This window comes from Atta colombica, unplaced genomic scaffold (genome assembly GCF_001594045.1).
Source record: "Atta colombica isolate Treedump-2 unplaced genomic scaffold, Acol1.0 scaffold117, whole genome shotgun sequence".
NCBI classification, from domain to species: domain Eukaryota; kingdom Metazoa; phylum Arthropoda; class Insecta; order Hymenoptera; family Formicidae; genus Atta; species Atta colombica.
Genome location: NW_017259203.1, coordinates 40,503 through 46,502, shown reverse-complemented (window position 1 = coordinate 46,502; position 6,000 = coordinate 40,503). Strand labels below are relative to the sequence as shown.

General features: G+C 30.9%; 1 protein-coding gene across 2 annotated transcripts in view; it reads right to left on the bottom strand.

The window, feature by feature from the left end:
• The window catches only part of LOC108694194 (putative epidermal cell surface receptor), a 62,814-nt gene that overhangs the window by 40,769 nt on the left and 16,045 nt on the right, over nt 1-6,000 (bottom strand). The gene's annotated exons all lie outside the window — the stretch shown is intronic.

Below are 6,000 nucleotides of genomic sequence, written 5' to 3'. Positions count from 1 at the left end.
TATATATATATATATATATATATACACTCTATTTTGGAAGGAATTGGTTGTACCCCAAAATTTCATTAGCATCTAAGGACCGAATTGTCACTCAAACAAGTACACATTCACTTACTCAAAAATGCGCAAGCATGTACATAAGAATATATAAACGCATAATGGATATAAAGAAATCATCCGCACGTTAAAATCTCTTGAATCAGAATCATTATTTGGATTACATTTGTCAAGATTAAATCAAGCATTATAGATTATTTCTGTTATTTTTATTTTTACATAAAAATAAGAATTTTTAGTTTGACCATAAGTGGAACTTTTTGTATTGAATTTATATATATTTTCGTATTAAACATAAAATGTGCAATGTGAATACTGATGCTGAAAATAGGAGTAATCCATGTATGGACATATGATGACTACTGATGAAAGAAAGAGACTATTAGAAATGCTGCAGTTATTAGGATAAGAGAGAAGCATTCGAAGATCGCAAGCTTCTGCAATTTTCATAACACAGTTTTGACTAAAGAGATAAGAAAAGTTTGAGTAATCTTGGACGGCGGGCATTCCCTAGGTGCGTTCGGCAATGTAAATCTGAGATTGATCACGTGATTTCGAGCAATCCGAGTGCCAAAAATTAATTCCGAACGCTACTGAGTTATAAACTATCCTTTAAGCTTAAATTATAAAATGAAATTGTTTATTTTTATGAATAAATAAAAAATATCCTATTAATTGAAAATTTCTTTCGCTTTACTAGAAACTGATAATACTTTTATATACTAAAAATAGATCACTACACATGAATGTAGCAGACTCATATGCAAGGTGTTTTCTTAAAAAAAAAAATACTACATTGCAAAATAAATTCCAGCAATTTATAAGGTATATCACTATTATGTTAGAATTTAATATATTAATTAAATATATATTAAACTTTAATATATTAATACAGTTTGATTTTATTTCATTCTACATGTGCAACATAAATTTTGATCTAAAATTAACTAGCAAATTTTGTTTTCAAATACTTCAAATTCATAAAGAGGAAAAGAATTAAAAACTTACTTTCCTCGTTAAATATTGTACTCCATCAATTTCTATTTGATAGCATTTGTTTCAGCGTTTCTAGACTCAGACATTATAACAGTTCAAATACACTATTTGTAAAATAGAAGTATTAAAAGAGATGAATGTATGTGTTAACGAATCAGTTGGATATATTTTTTACTGGTGAAAACTGATGAAAAATTTCGCTGAAATTATTCCACGTTTTGGAACATTTCAGTGAAATTGCTGAAAATTTGCTGAAATTGAATTTGAAACTGAAAGTGAATTTTTCAACTAACTGAAGCTAATAGTGAAAAACTTTCAGTGAAAAATCACTGAAATCAACTGAAATTTCTTTAAAATTTCTCTGAAATTCTTGCTGAAATTTGTCTGAAAATTTTGTTGAAATTTTTCTGAAATTTTGTCGAAAATGAATTTTTCAGTTAAAAATCGCTTAAATTAAACTGAAACTTTTTAAAAATGCTGAAATTTTGTTGAAGTGTTCTAAAACGTAGAATAATTTCAGCAACATTTTTTTCCAGAATTATCATAAATATACAAGTTATAAATTTAATTTTAGGTGCGGAAATCTCATTAGCTCTGCAGATTTTCGCTCGATTTTTGAATCCGGAATGGATCAAGCAGCTCGATTGGCTCTAAAAATATTAATACCGAACGCAAATGAGATGATATGTAGCAGAAAGATGCGAGTTGCCGAACGATTTTCGAGGTAAAAGAGCAAACGGACGCCTCCGATTTGCAATGCCTCCGATTTGCAACGTAAATCTCCGCGTTCGAATTTTTCAGTGATTTTCTAATCTACAAATAAAAACAAAGCATCACGTCGAAATAGTGTCTACGACGAGTTTCGTCATGACGCTTTGTTTTTCTTTTGGCTTAGAAATTCGCTGAAAAATTTGAGTGATCGGGGATGCCCACCATTCGAGGCTACCCGAGCTTCCCTTAATAAAATAATTTTTGTTCATTTCCAAACCTGGCCTTTTTTATTTTCTTTCATAGGAAATAATTGCCATATTTTCACGTATGAATCTTCATTTGGTACTAATTCATTGGTTACTAATTGGATTTATTCGCAAATCCAATTTTCTTCTGTTCAAATCTTCTTCTATTAAAATATTTTTACAAAAAATGTTTGCAGAACACAATAACACTCATGGACACAATAAGAATCATAGGCCGTTCAGCAGAGAAAACAGCTTTGCAATTGTTGCAAAATTTTTCATTCTATGATTGGTTCTTGCTTTTAGTTCCTTATATATAATTATTCTTAAATGTATAAATTAAATGTATAAATGAATTGAATAATTTTACAATAGTTTCAAAGCTGCTTTCTCTGCTGAACGCAGTCATAGACATAAGTATATTTTCTAGGTCTGTTCTGGCTGAACTGGTGCACACATTTGGAACTTAAGATAAGTATATGTCAGCGAAGCGAAAAAAAGAGTTCTAGTGCAATAGTCTAATGCAGGAACAGAAAACAGATCAATAGTAGACTGAGCATGTTCTCTATTTTAGTGTGAAGATTAGGGAGAAAAGGACAATTAAAAAGCAGGTGCCGTCATAGTGTAATAGAGAAAAGAGGTTCTTACGCAAGAAGATAATTAATGAGGATAAGTAGCCGTATTAATATATCAATCAGAGTTTTTTCCGCGATGAAAATGTGGTATAATTTAAATAAGGGTAGGACAATTAATGAATTTATTTTGTTTGAGAATTACTATTGTGACTTTTTATTATTAATAATTATTAAATCTTCTAAAGTTAATAATAATGTATGTACAGGGTGCGTTACTAAAATTCGGACAAATTTTAATTTAAATTTTCCGCTATATTGTGCCTCCGCCAGAGATTGTTGTTGGCGTCCGAGAAAGCCTGATGCTTCTAATAAACAGTTATATTCTCAAAATGGCTGCTTGAAACCAAGTGCGAAGTATAATCGAAGAGCCGCAATCATCGAAGGCCGCCGCGCTGGGCGCTCAGCAACGGAAATAATTCGGTTCTTTGGATATCCGAGATCAACCGTTTATGACATTGTGATAAAATATACGACTTTAGAACAGTTCAAGGTTCCAGTATGCTAGAGGAAGAGTTATTCGAAAGAACACACCGCGAGGACTCCCGCAGTCGTTGAAAGGGTTCAAACGCTGATTTCGGATGACCCAAGGCAATCGTTGCGATCGAAATGAAAATTAACATCGATTGTTGGTGTAAGTGAGCCAACAATGTCGATAAGGATTTTCGATACAAATCATACACATTAAAGATATGACAGATACTCTCTGAAGCTACCAGAATAAGCCGAGTTGCTCGCTTCGACTTCCATTCTGGTCTCCCAACAGCCCAGATTTAAATCCCTTGGACTATTACATGTGAAGCGTAGTTAAAAGAGTCACAAACAAATTTCGGCATCCCAATATGATCACTCATTAAGGATTGCTATTGAGGCAGGATTGTCGACATGGACAGCGCTACATTACAGCGTGCTTCAGATCGAGAATAGAGGTCATCATTCAAGCTAATGGAGGATATATCGAATAATTGCTCTATAGGGATTCCCCAAGTGTCATGTAAAAGGATTTTTTATAATATTTAATTTTTTATTAAAAACATTTTGTTTAAAGAAATTGTTCGATTTGTCCAGATTTTGGTGACGCACCCTATATATTAAATTATTTATAAGGGAAAGTGGCTTAAATCGGACCGTGTATCAAATAGGATCTTTTTAATTTAAATGAATACGGTTAAGTAAATTGACGAGCGCGAGCGTGGCGTAACAGGCAGCGTACGAGACTACTATGCCAGAGATCCAGGTTCGATCCCAAGCAGAACCGAAAAATTTTCGTACGTGTAGCTCCTCTCGTCAGGCAATGGCAAATCACCGAGAGAATATCTTTGCCATGTGTATTTCTATAAACAAAATCGTCGTATAAACAGAATCGACTGTAGGTTCTTTATGACTGTGTACAATCAGCGTGTGCACCACAGGCATGATAGAAATCACCACATCGTTTCGAAGAATTATGGACGGAGAAGATTTGCGTGCTAATTTAAAATCCTCATAAGACACCGAACATGTGACAGCAGTTTGACAATTCTCTGTCATAACATTCATAGAATAAACGCAAATATATATTTTCAGCTAAATGTATTCACAGAATAGACGCAAATATATATTTTCGTGTAAAAACTTTTTTAAAAAAGAAAATCCTTGTGAATCATTATTTAAAAGGTGTTAAAAATTTGAAAGGTAATTGATTAAAGATAAAGAGTGTAGAATTCAACAATATTAAGCGTTTTGTAATTACTTTTGTGATTTATTAAATGTAAAATTTGTTCCAAAGTTTCAAAGAACCCGTATCCATCAAACTTCTTTTTGGATATTCAAATCGGACCTACTAGTATAGTAGATAACTTATAGACCTGGTTGTAGTACTGTGATCGGCCGCCAGATCTGGTCCAAAAAAATAAATCCGTAAAATACCATGAGTCATCAGACTCAGATTAATTGAGTTTTATTGAATTCTAAAAATATAAAACTGTCAATAAAGTCAGTTTTAATTTGCTCGTAATTCTTTTAATTGTTCGTTTTTACTCAATACTAACAAAAATACATTAAAATATTTTAAAATTCTATCTAAAATTTCATAAAAATAGGAGTCCGTTTAGATTAGCGGATAGTCCAATTTGGAATCAATAGTTCCAAATCGGACGAGAAAAAGCATTTTTACATTTTCTATTATAGTTCTTACATGAGAGATACAGTGGTCTGAAGTAAAAAAAAAAAAATAAAGGGAATTAAGTGATCTTTCCAACAGCATCTTTAATTTATGATCGAACTTTATTTATGTCTTATAGAGAGCAAAAACTGTAAATAGGTTTACTACCCTACTCTCTCCTACATGAAAAGAGTAAAGCTAAATAAATAAAAAAAACTTTACCAGAATTTAATAGAAAAAAAAAACAGTTTAACTGTATAAAGAGATCGAACATAAATAAATAAAAATAAATAAAATACTTTGATCTTGTTAGAAAAAAACATTTCATTTTTTCTATTTCTTAATAGAATTTCACAAATCTCATATTTGAAATTATTTGTAGGGGATTATTATTTATTTCTATTAAAATGTTATTTACTCTTGATTGGTCACAAAATATATTCTCTGTAGGAAGAGCATTAAGTAAAAGACTGTTGTTAGAGAATAATCTTCACAATATTTGGAGTTTTCTTTGTAGCGTTGAAAGAAAATAAATCAAACAAATACATGTATAAATACAAATAAATTTTCCTTTATCAATCTTTATAATTATACTTATTTCATTATTCGCTCCATTTGCATCCATTCTCTCAAATTTCTGATTTTTTTCATACTCAAGTCACGTGAAGGTCATTATATTATTGGTCATTGGATTCATCTCAATCTTAGCTATTACGCTATAATGGTAGAAATATGTAATCCTATTAAAAAAAAATCGATGATCTTGAAATCTCTAAAAACCTTGATAGCTAAGCATATTTTGCAAAATCATGCAATTTAATACTGAGTACAAATTTCGATTAGTTATTGCGTAAATATAATATATAATATATAATCAAAATAATTGCTGAAAATATAATATATAATCAAATGTATTCAACACGAGGAAAGATTTGAAATTTACATTCAAAGCAAACTGTTTCTCATTTTGTTGTCAACAAAATGACTTCCATTCATGGAAAATTTTTGATTTCATTTATAGCAAATACACGGCAAATTGGCAGCAATACATGTTGAATTCACATGATGTTATACCGCAGGCAAACTTATATACCTTGTTCTAAATTTGTGAAAACAAATGCGCTTTATTTTCGGCAACATGACAGCAACAACAAGTAGTTATCAGGGAATATGATTGAGAAAAAAATGATTTCTATCGTAATATATGTTCTTTCGA